General features: G+C 41.7%; 1 protein-coding gene across 1 annotated transcript in view; it reads left to right on the forward strand.

The window, feature by feature from the left end:
- Positions 1 to 12,840, forward strand: part of dusp22a (dual specificity phosphatase 22a) — a 390,938-nt gene that overhangs the window by 90,346 nt on the left and 287,752 nt on the right. The gene's annotated exons all lie outside the window — the stretch shown is intronic.

Below are 12,840 nucleotides of genomic sequence, written 5' to 3' on the forward strand. Positions count from 1 at the left end.
AGAAAAGGGGAAGTTGACAGTTGTGCTGTGAGCGAGTAAAAGGAAGTAGAACAAGGAAGCACTGAGCCAGTACCCTCAGCCCCACCCATGGCTCCTCCTCAAGTGAAGTCACTATACCCCTCACTGCACACACCTCCTCCTTATGAGGAAAAGTCTGTTTCGATCTCAAAGCAACAGCCGGTGTTAACAGTAAACAGTGGTGAACTAGATGTTGAATTTGATGAAATAAAGGCCCTGAAAAGAAAAATGGAAAGATTACAACAAACCATTATGACACAGGGAGAGATAATCACAACTCTATTAAGATTACAGAGAAATGTAAATGATAACAACATGGGAAAGAGATCTTGTGTATTACACAGACAGGGCCATAAACAAATCACACAAAAAGAACTTGTAGAGGTAGATAAGATTAAGAATGAGCTTTAGAAACTGCAGCTGGAACAGGCCAAACAGGCCAACACAAAAAAGAAACAAATGCCCCAGCAGGCCCAACCAACACCAGTAGCTATGAAAACTAGTGTCCCGGACAACGTACAATATCCCAATCAGCCCATAGATCCATACAAAGGCCCACCCTATATAGGAAACCCGGGGGAGGGATATAACCAACAGAGAAGGGGAGGGCCAAGAAGGAGTAGTAGACCAAAACGGGGAGGTTTTGGCAGGAATACATGTTATGTGTGTGGACAGGAAGGACATTGGGGACGGCATTGTCCCAACACTTGGTCACAGCCCCAAAATTCTGGTGCTAGACCACTTAACGGATCACCTGCGGGGGGATTGGGTCCCCGAGGAGGTGGTGCCGGTCGCTATGGCAGGGGCCACCGAGATCGCCAACCCATCACAACCAGATTTAATGGCGCCTATGCACCCAACATGGGGCCAAGGGAGTGATGCGGATGAATGACGGGGCACACAGGAACCCACCATGAAAGGAATGGCTGGACCTCTCATGGACCACTAAGAGCCCTAGTGGATAATGGGCCTAAATAGTCCACCGTACAAAAAAATAAAAAATAGGTTTCAACAACGGTGGGGAAAGTGGGTTTCTGGTAAAATTGAAAAGTGACTATCAACCATCACTACCCTATAAGGTAGCAAACCAGTCTAGTTTGCACACATTTCTGTATTCCTCCAACACACCAGTTAATAAGAGATAGGGACCTAGAAATTACTATGAACTGTCAATGTTGTAATGTTCCCCCGGACGGACGGGGAACAAATGAATGGCTAATTAAACTATGGAGAGATAGCGCCTTATGTCTGACCCAGGACCAGAGACTTATGTTGTTATTTTTTTTTTTTTTGGGCCTTATAAACAACAAACAATAGATAATAAGGTATGTACCAATATATAAAACGGTGTCTTAGATAAAGTTTACCAAAAAATCCTGGCCAGCCAAACCTGAAATTATGTCCATGGGGGTGTAAACATGACTGACCTGATTACTGAGGGGATGCCACATGATAGTAAAAAAAAACGGTAACACTTTACAATAAGGTTCATTCGTTAACATTAGTTAACTACATTAGTTAACATGAACTAATAATGAACTGCCCTTATACAGCATTTATTAATCTTTGTTAAGGTTAATTTCAACAATTACTACTACTTTGTTAAAATCTTGTTAACATTAGTTAATACACTGTGAATTAACATGGACAAACAATTAAAAGCTTTATTTCTATTAACTAACATTAATAAGATTAATAAATACTGTAACAAATGTTTTGCTCATGGTTTGTTCATGTTAGTTAATACATTAATTAATGTTAACTAATGAACCTTATTGTAAAGTGTTACCAAAAAAACAAACAAACCCAAAAAGGGCCAAACAAAATTAGACATAAGTTGTTTACAACACCACTGCCAACTACCCGCTACTAATTACGCTATTTACGGATGGCTTTGTTTTAGAGCATCAGATGGTACGCTAAAGGCAGGGTTTGATGTGGTTGAACAAGTTGAGGGGGATTTTGTAACAAGACTGAGTGGTAGATTGAAAGGTAAACAGTCAGCACAGAGAGCTGAAATGACAGCTGTTATCAAAGCCTTGCACTACACTGGTGAAGAGAGGGTGATTATTTATAATGACTCTGCATATGTGATTGGTGCAGTATATATGGAGATAGGTGGGTTAGAAACCAGGAAAGGCCGGCCTATAACACATGATAGCGAAGCCTGACACATAATAAAGGCTGTGAAGGTACCTTATGAAGTGGCTGTTGTCAACTGCCTAATAAACCACTTATATCCCCAACCATGGTTTCCCAAGACAAAGTTAGATCTGACAAAATTGACAAACACGCACTGGAATTGAAATATACTTTCGGGGCTGCTTATCACCCCAATAACAGAGCAAAGCTGAAATAATGAACCTGACTTTGACATTAAAACTTGACTTGACAAAATCTGTGCACAGACAAAAATAACATGGCTTGACGAATTGCCAATTGCATTAATGTATAATCGCTCTTCTGTTAACAGGATTTCTGGTTTCTCATCTTTTGAATTGCTTACAGATCGAAAGTTTCCAGGCCCACGGAACGCCTTGGTGCAGGATATAATCCTACCACTAACTGATGCTGTTTATCTTTACAAACTAACTGCTATGATTAAACATTTTTCCTGCCAGGCTAAACGACACCGGGACAACCACCAAGTTGTTACAAATGATGATTGAGTGAAAGTGAAGGTGTTCAGACGGTGCTGGGCCGAACCAAGAGGGTCCAGGACACCGAGAGTAAAAGCAAGAACCTAACATTGTGTTCAGCTACAGGGTAAAGGCGACACCTGGTTCCATCTCTCTTCTTATGTTAAATGTGATTATCCCAGCAGGTCTCTCACAGAAACCGGTGTGGACCTGAGGACTCAGGTCCAAGAGAGGGAGAGTGTTGAAAGTGAAAGTGAATCAGCTGGAATACAGAGAGAACAAACAGGAAGTGAAACATCAGGGGTAACACTCACACAACACCAACAACAAAGTCAACAAATACTCTGTAAGATTGTGCATAAAAATGTGACATTTTTTCCAGCCCAGTAACAGAACCCCTAGCACACTGTGTGAGTACAGATTGTGCCTACGGAGCAGGTATAGCCGTACAATTCAAAGCGAAGTACGGTACACAAAAGGTTGTAAGACAGAACAAACACACAGGTGAATGTGCAGTTACCCATGAGGACGACAGCAGATTGATTTTTCATTTAATAACAAAACAAAATTGTACTGATTTACCAACATATGAGAATTTTACCAACAGCCTCAGATGTATGAGAGAGTGGTGTGAGAAAGAAAACATAACAAGTGCATCCACTCCCCGGCTGGGGTGTGGCCTGGATAAATTGGATTTCCACAAAGTGCTGGAAATCCTGACAGAAGTGTTCAGGGACCTGAACATCACAATTACTGTTTATTCATTATAACCTGGGTAGCTACATAACATATTGACCTTCGAATTTCGAATTTCTTAAGTTTCTTATATAATCTTACATTTCAATGTTTCCTTTTGAAGTTAATTTCTAAGTTTCTTATACAATTCTACAGTATTAATTTTACATTTTAATTTTCTTTTTCCTTTTTGAACTTACGAGGGTTACTTGAGTATTAGCCAATAGGAATAAGTGTATTTTAACCACACAGAGATGAAGCTATATGGAAATTGGAAGATTCTGTGGGCCCTAGGGGTTATAGCTGCAATTATAATCACCATAATATTTAGCATAAACAATGGAAATAATCTGAGAATTGATAAAAGGTCCAAAACAACACCACAAGATTAGTGTGTACAGAGATATGGGGGAATTGAATTAAATTACACAAAAAATTTAACGACGTCATACACCTTTGATTTATGCAGTGTGATAGACTGTGGAGGCAATAGTAATGTCTATAGTTGTGTCCATTGGTGTATTCGTGGCCATCCTGGTGACCTGTGGATGTTGTTGCATTCCCTGTCTCAGATCCCTGTGCAACAGATTAATAATATCTGCAATAGAGAAAAAAGAGAACAATCCACCCCCATAAAGCATGCCCCTAATAGGCCTACAGAACCTAGAGAATGATGAAGAAGAAAATGTGTGACCTCTTTCAGAGGTCAAGAGAGGGAATGGTGGGATTTGATTTTGTTTTACTAATCGTGCTGTTTATAATCTTAATTCATGTGTATTTTTACAACAATGATTTCTGTGCTGAGTACAAGAAAGTTGTCTGTGTGGGTGTGTAAAAGTTGAGAGGCTGTTGTTTCGGTTGGGGGAGAAACAGCATATGCTGAGGAATGTACATCTGGAAATTGTCAAGATAAGAAAGAGGCCTGAAGGGGAAAAGCAAACAGACAACCATGTTATCAACCAATGCTTTAATATTCACAGGATAAAATATGCAATGTATTTCTTACTTAATCAGTATTAATTATTGAATAATTGATGTAATAAAGATAAGATGTTGTCTTTGATAAATGTGTATGAACCAATGAAATGAAGGGTGCATACAGAATAACCTAATGGGGGCATGGCAGCTCAACCTTGAAGAACAGAATCTCCTGTGCTTGTTCTTTGTGTGTGTGTGTGTGTTTTCTTCCCTAACTGATGTTTTTTTTTTAATAATGATTAAAGTGTTTGCTTAGAAGTAGTATTGCAGTAAAAGATTTAATATGTGTTTATCTATCTAAAGAAGTTAATGTGTGCCTTATTCATATAACCAATTCTACGCATAATGAAATGATGTCATGATATTGAAATGTGTTCTACATAATATTCACTTTTATCTTACAGGTTTATGTTTTTTATGAATAAATGAATGTTTTATTAATGATTTGTTTTTAAGAAAGCATTATAATATGCTATGTGAAGTCAATCATATGTGAAGTGGAAAAGTACTGGGGGAAGTGACAAACTGCAGGACTTTCAAAGTTGGGGGAGAGCAGTTTGTTTTTTCCTTTGTCTGTGTGTTTATCTTCGCCTACAGGCTGAAACTGGGCGTGGTGAGGGAGTCAGATTCACGAGGAAAAGCAGCCTTTGTGGGTGGAGATTCTAAGAAGAAGATCGACGTCACATACTCTATAAATATTTGTTTCCCCAAATGCTGGGGGTTAGTTGCTTGCCGATTGTGGCCTTGAAACAACCCAGCGCGCTGTAAAACTTTTTCATATTTGATCAATAAATAGTTTAAGTTTTATTACGATGTCTTCCCTCTAATTATGAATATGCAATGGACGCCTTAAAGTCCAACAATACTAAAGTTAAATTTGTTTAAAAGGTATAATTAAAAGTTTTAAATTTTTAGTAGTTGCAAAAATTTATATAATGCAAAATGTTTACATTTGGCAGATGGTTGAGACTATTCTGAAGACCAATTCCAAGGGTGATGAAATCTTCATGGATTATGAAAAAACATTGTCAGATGCAAAGCGGAAATTAATGGGGAACATACTAGTTGCCGATATGATTGAATCACATGGGTAAAAAATTCTAGCTCCACTGTTTAAAATTTATATTTCTTTTTAACATACAATCTAAAGCCTTAAAGATTGTTTTTTTTTGTACTTTTTTTTCCAGGAGGATCCCAGCTTCAATTGTGCATTGTAACTATGCATTAGGGATTGTGACACTCTTTACACATCTTCTGGATCCATACTTTAAAACCGGATATGTGAGTTTAAGACTTTTGAGGTTTATAAGTAAAAGTACTAATAAAATGCATATTTTATTTTTTTATGTCATTTTAGATGTTTTTTTAAAATGTATGTAGTAGGGAAGGACGATAAAATGGGCGCGTAACCCACATATCTTATCTAGCAAGTTACATTGCTCCACCTCTTCTTACTATAATCCCAGCTGCAGAGAAAACTCTGCTCCGTGGTTATCCGGTCAGAACAACAAACGTATCTAACAAATATATCTGAAATTAACATTATTTTACAAATAACGTAAGCTGGCTTGATACCTTATTGCTGCCGGTGCAATGTTACAAGCTTAATTTAACAATACTTCACAAAGACGGTAGCCTGGGAAAACCCAGACAACTTCCGGCAAATTTAGATTGGCTCTGCAAGTAGCAGACCTGCCAACCTTTACCCATTTTGCGTAACAGATACGCATTTAGACACCAAACTACGCTGCTACGATTTGTCACTTTAAAATACGCGAAAAGCCATTGATGGCTTTGAGTTCAGGTGTCTGTGCATTTGCGCACTAGCAACTCGTCTATGGGTGTAACCACATTGGGCAGCAACCTGTTGGAAAAGGAAGATGTCAACCAATCATAGCGCTAGTTTTAAACTCTGCAAAGTGGAGAGCAGAGAGCCGTCAAAACGAATAATGAAAATAACTAAATAGTTTTTCATGTTGGTCAATCTTCATACTGTGACTTGTTTTACAACTGAGGATGGTTCTAAACACCCTTTTAAAGGTAAATGGGCAGGGTATGGGAATTGTGAATTGCATCCGTTTTAATAAGCCTGCCAACCGGGGCGTGTAGACCCCTTTTACTGTTGCATGTGCCGCAGTGTAAATCTGGAGTACCCAGTGTCCTATGTGGTAGCCTGGTAATACCATCCTCTGCTATTTTGCTTCGCTTCATAGACAGAGTCTGGCTGGGCATAATTGACAATCGTTTTCCTTCTCGTGGGAGGGGCTTGTCTGAAGTTTAAAATCATTGGTCTAAACGTAAGCCAATCACACATAACATTTGGATATGATGTGCTTTATGCGCCGTATCAGCCGCATCGAATCTCTGCTGTAAAACGTATGATGTGAAAACAAACCCATCGAGCGAAATACCAGAGTTAACATGGCTATGAACGACTTTTGCAGATTATGTAAAGTAAATCGGGCTAGAGCTAGTTGAACACTATCCTTGCGGTGGCTTTCCACTCACGTCTAACGGGAGGAACGCCCCTCTCTCCTCTCAAACTCTTCCACCAGACAACCATAACCATATGTAAATTAAATCTTCCTACCTTATTTTCTGGTTAATCAGGAATGTCACCAAAGAATGCTTGCCCACGCGTCCTCCACCATTAACTGTGAACAATATAATTCCCTTCCATGATTTCTCGATCGTTGTGCACGTCAAGCTGTGCTGCACACAGTTTCTCGCTGACGATCGGTAAAGTTGATAAATTAAACTTTTCCAAAAACTTGTCGGGAGTAGGGCAACAACATAATCTCCATTTAAATGTTTAACAAACACTTTTCTTGTTCGGGTTTAAGTTGGCAAGTGTCGGTTCTCCACAACAGAGCAAATAGCTTTCTGTGTCTCCATGTCCACAACAAACTACAACCGTGATTCGGCGTTTAGCGTCTACGTCACGGCTCTCAGCCCGCCCTCTGTTCGTTGATTGGACGGTCGTTTTGAGACCGGAGGAAAACGGTTTGAATGGGAGGTATCTCAGACTGAGTACAGAAGCGTAATGAAATTTAGCGGAAGTACGAAGTCTGACGTAGTCAGGCTACCTATGTGGTGCCTCATGTTTAAGTTTTTACTTTATTTGCCAGTATATTAATTTACATTGCTGATCGCGGCAAAAAACTGAGCTTTATGATAAGTAATTAAAGCTTGTAAACGCGTTGCAGTCCCACATTAACGGAAAAAACAAACTGGTGCGAGCACGCAGAAATCTATGTCCGCGAGTGGAGCGTCTGTACTTTTTGTAGCACAAAGAGCATGTGACGGCACGCGACAAAACATGACAAAACAAAAGTCTAAATAATATCAATCTTATTCTTACTAAAGTATAGATGATGAGGGAGGTAAAACGAACTATATGCTCAGCCAGTCAAAACCAAATATAGAGGTTTGCATTATTGCTGAGAAAATCAACTCATGTTTGTGTACTGTTCTGTATTGTCAGATATGAAATTACTGTTTAGTTCACTAGATCACTACTTAAGGACACTACATAAACAGTTGGCATTACTGCTGAAAAACATTATACCAGCAAGACCAGCATATGTTGTGTTTTGGTTCTGGTTTGCTGGTGACCATCAGCATAGACCAGCTTAATTCTCATGCTGGTTTGGTGCTGGTTTAGCTGGTTGGCATCAGCATACCAGCAACAGCAGGACCAGCATATGTTGTGTTTGGTGCTGTATGCTGGTGTCCACCAGCTAAACCAGCATGAGAATTAAGCTGGTTTATGCTGATGGTCACCAGCAAACCAGCACCAAAACACAACATATGCTGGTCTATGCTGTTTTTTCCAGCAGTTTTAAACACTATGCAGATAATGTACACAAATGATCATGCACGTATGCTTTTTATTGTAGTAGCAGCTAAGTATTGTTATTGTACATTTTTGTAAAAGACTCATTATCATCAATACTGTAGAATGCAAATCTGCTAGCGGCATGCCTTTATGCCTTAAAACATATTAATACTGTTCATGTTAGGTATGTTAAAGAAAAAGTAGTGTGAGGCCTGTGCCCCAGTAGAGCTTCATGTCAACTGGCCTGCTGGAAAATAAAGCAAGGATATAGAATGCTATTTGTTGATTCTTTGTTATTTATAATGTCCCATGTATTTAAGACATATGCCATAGGCCAATACAATTTTCAATTATGTTTAAGTTTTGTTTCGGAGGCGCATTTTTTGGGATTGCCTGTTCATTAAAAGAGTTCTTCATAGCCTACTTGTATGTTGAAAAACTAGATATGATGGTGAGTGGGAACTATGTGATTAGTAATAAGTTGTGATAAGTGAGCATGTGAACTCAATCACTCAATGTGATCATCAAATGTGCCTGACCTCACCCTGCGCCGCTGCAGTAAGTTGCTACTCAAAAAAAATTTCCAAGGTTGGCAGGTCTGAAGTAGTCTGGCAAGGAGGCCATTCAAGCCCATTTCTAATGCAGAGAAATCACGGCACCAATCAGAAACGTTGGGGCGTGCTTACACGATGATGACAGCGCAGCGTCTGTGAAGCAGATTTTGTACATTACGGAGATGGATGCCGCTGTGGAACATCACTCGTTCGAATAAGCTATCGCAACTTTTTTAAGCGATTTAAACTTTTCCTTTTCGTTAAAACCCGAGCAAAGAACAACACTCGAAGCCTTCATATCTAAAAAAAGATGTCTTACCGACTGGATCTGGCAAAAGTTTGATATAGCTCTGCATACGTCATCTCCTTAATCGCTGTGATTGGTTTTAGGTTTATCCAATTGGAGACAGATGCATTTGAGAGACGTCCGTTTTATTTTCCGTGTCTGTCTCGTGTAGCTTTATTAACAAAATAAAGTAGGCTAAATAAGGAAGCAAACAAATCTCTCATAATGCACGCTGATGCTGCGAAGCAGCACGTCTAAACAATCGGTGGACAAAAGCAGACAATTAATAAAAGAAATAATTGCATACCGTCACAGCCCTATGTGTAGGTAATTAATTAACTTGGAGTCAATGCATGTGTATGTCCTATATTTCTGTGATGAACATGTTTCCTGTTCTGCAGGAACACTACTATGACCCTCAGGGTAATACAGGTTATCTGGCATGGAGGATCAAGACAGTTCTGCGCAACACATCAGTGGGCTCTCGCTGCCATTCCAAGCCTGTTCATTTGGATGGCCCAAAAACCAGAAGAGAATCACTCTTAATTGGTGAACAGTTCGATGGAGAAGAATGCAGAGAGGCATTATCTACAATGATTCACTCGACTGATGAACACGTGGTCAAAGCAAAAATGAGATAAACTTTTGAATACAGACAGAAGATTGTTCATGATGAAGATGCTTCAATTTCAGCCTTGGATGTCTTTCCTCATTTACTAGATGTTCCCGGATTGGTAAGAATCAGCTTTTGCCATTTTTAACCTATATCTAATGGTAATCTTGCCAAAGCACCATGTTTTGAAATAATGCTAATTTATATAATAATAAATTGTTTGTCCTTAAAGATTGAGCAGGATTTCATCTTGATGTTTGGAGAAGACATGTCTGGAAAATTCTAGGCAAGGTGGCCTACATATTTCAAGTCAAAAGTCATTGCGGACTGCAGGACTCTACTGCCGAATGCATATGTTGAGGAACTCCTGTCAGCACTTGAACCTGAGAATAACTTTGGTAAGATTAAAAAAAATTATGTATTACTCAGTTTTACTATCATTTTGGCTAGTAAAATCAATGTTGGTATTTTGATACCAAGTTGAAACAGAATTTTTTATGTAATTAGTCTTTCTGCATAACAGGTTTTACAGAGTACCGATTCAGCTTGTTATCCAGTTTTCAGACAGTGTACTAGAAAAAAATTTCAACTTGTACTGTTCCTTGTACATAATCCTAAAATCTTGAAATTGTGATGCAACTCATACTGTATGTATAATTTATTATGTTCCTCTAGGATGGGATAGTGAAATGTCAGCAATTCTTCTGTTACTCCATCTTCTACCCCCAACTTCAAGAGGGCATAAGAAAACAGCCAAGATAAGTTCAGCTCAAGCTGCAAACAATCTTGTAAAGTATCTTAAGGTAGGTAAATTTGAGGCTCTATTAACATGACCTTTATTTTGGCTTAAGCATATTCTTTGAGAATAGGGATGCACTGAAAGGAAAATTCTTGGTTAAAGCCGAATACCGAATTATTTTGCCAATTATCTCACCATTGCACAAGTTACATTCCGAAATGTCATTTTTACAATATTTATTTTACATTATTTAAATTTTTTTAACATTCAAGCAGTCACTATAGGGTATTTTTACACCTGGTCAGTTCTCTGATCAGATAGCTATCTGACTTGTTAATACTGCCTCATTTACATTTGACCACATAAAGGGGTCTTAGCTAAAAAGATATTAATTCAATCTTCTATTCCAGTGCAAAATGCAAATAATCTATTCATTACTCTGCCTTAAAAAACTTGCAATGACGCTTGTATAGCACTGTACTGTATGTTAAACTGCTCAGAAGACTCACTCGGCTCAGAAGACTCACTCGGCTCAGAAGACTCACTCGGCTCAGGGGAATCAGAAGACTCACTCGGCTCAGGGGAATCAGAAGACTCACTCGGCTCAGGGGAATCAGAAGACTCACTCGGCTCAGGGGAATCAGAAGACTCACTCGGCTCAGGGGAATCAGAAGACTCACTCGGCTCAGGGGAATCAGGAGATTCACTCGGCTCAGGGGACTCGGGAGATTCACTCGGCTCAGGGGACTCGGGAGATTCACTCGGCTCAGGGGACTCGGGAGATTCACTCGGCTCAGGGGACTCGGGAGATTCATGGTGGGTCAAGGCCATGAAAGTCCAAGGGCTAGGGAGGCAGGGACCACGGCGGAGCCACGGGCGGAGGCAGGGACCAAGGCGGAGCCGCGGGCGGAGACAGGGACCAAGGCGGAGCCGGCAGAGCAGGAACCCAGGGCGGAGCCGGCAGAGCAGGAACCCAGGGCGGAGCCGGCAGAGCAGGAACCCAGGGCGGAGCCGGCACAGCAGGAACCCAGGGCGGAGCCTGAGGCCAAAGGAGGACTGGATACCAGGGTGGTGCTGGTGGTATCAGGAACCTGGGTAGAGGGAAACAACAGAAAGAGGCCCTCTGGGCCAGGTTAGACAGGGCAGTAAGTTCAAATATAGACATCTCAGACCTGACAGTGAGGGCAAAGAGCTTGGGGACAGTCATCTTGGGACATGCAGAGAGTTCAGCACTGGCCATAGTCTTGGTGACGACAAAGAGTCTCTGGGGCATCGAGGTGACCACACTAGCTGACCAATGGGGCTCAGATGACTCACTCGGCTCAGAAGACTCACTCGGCTCAGAAGACTCACTCGGCTCAGAAGACTCACTCGGCTCAGAAGACTCACTCGGCTCAGAAGACTCACTCGGCTCAGAAGACTCACTCGGCTCAGAAGACTCACTCGGCTCAGGGGAATCAGAAGACTCACTCGGCTCAGGGGAATCGGAAGACTCACTCGGCTCAGGGGAATCGGAAGACTCACTCGGCTCAGGGGACTCGGAAGACTCACTCGGCTCAGGGGACTCGGAAGACTCACTCGGCTCAGGGGACTCGGAAGACTCACTCGGCTCAGGGGACTCGGAAGACTCACTCGGCTCAGGGGACTCGGAAGACTCACTCGGCTCAGGGGACTCGGAAGACTCACTCGGCTCAGGGGACTCGGAAGACTCACTCGGCTCAGGGGACTCGGAAGACTCACTCGGCTCAGGGGACTCGGAAGACTCACTCGGCTCAGGGGACTCGGAAGACTCACTCGGCTCAGGGGACTCGGGAGATTCACTCGGCTCAGAGGACTCGGGAGATTCAGTCGGCTCAGAGGACTCGGGAGATTCAGTCGGCTCAGAGGACTCGGGAGATTCAGTCGGCTCAGAGGACTCGGGAGATTCAGTCGGCTCAGAGGACTCGGGAGATTCAGTCGGCTCAGAGGACTCGGGAGATTCAGTCGGCTCAGAGGACTCGGGAGATTCAGTCGGCTCAGAGGACTCGGGAGATTCACTCGGCTCAGAGGACTCGGGAGATTCACTCGGCTCAGAGGACTCGGGAGATTCAGATGATTCAGTGGGTTTAGATGACTCCATGGATTCAGATGACTCGATGAGTTCCTGGGAAGCATCATAAGAGACAGAAGAGCAGTACGCGGACCACACACTCCACAGAGCCATACCAAATATTGAAATTACTGAGTGCAGAGAACATACCTCAGACTTAGAATGCACCACGGAGCTGGAAACCACAGGACGGGGCACCCCGGCCACCCGTACGGATACCAATGGTACATCCATCAGACTGGTGATTAAATGTCGGATTTTTGGCCGTGCTGGAGGGTTCCTCAATGCAGTTTGGTGAAGAGGAGTGGGTGTGGCAGTCATTTTGTGAGTCAGTTTGGGTATGGGAGTCAT

This window comes from Misgurnus anguillicaudatus, chromosome 15, assembly GCF_027580225.2.
Source record: "Misgurnus anguillicaudatus chromosome 15, ASM2758022v2, whole genome shotgun sequence".
Lineage (NCBI taxonomy): Eukaryota > Metazoa > Chordata > Actinopteri > Cypriniformes > Cobitidae > Misgurnus > Misgurnus anguillicaudatus.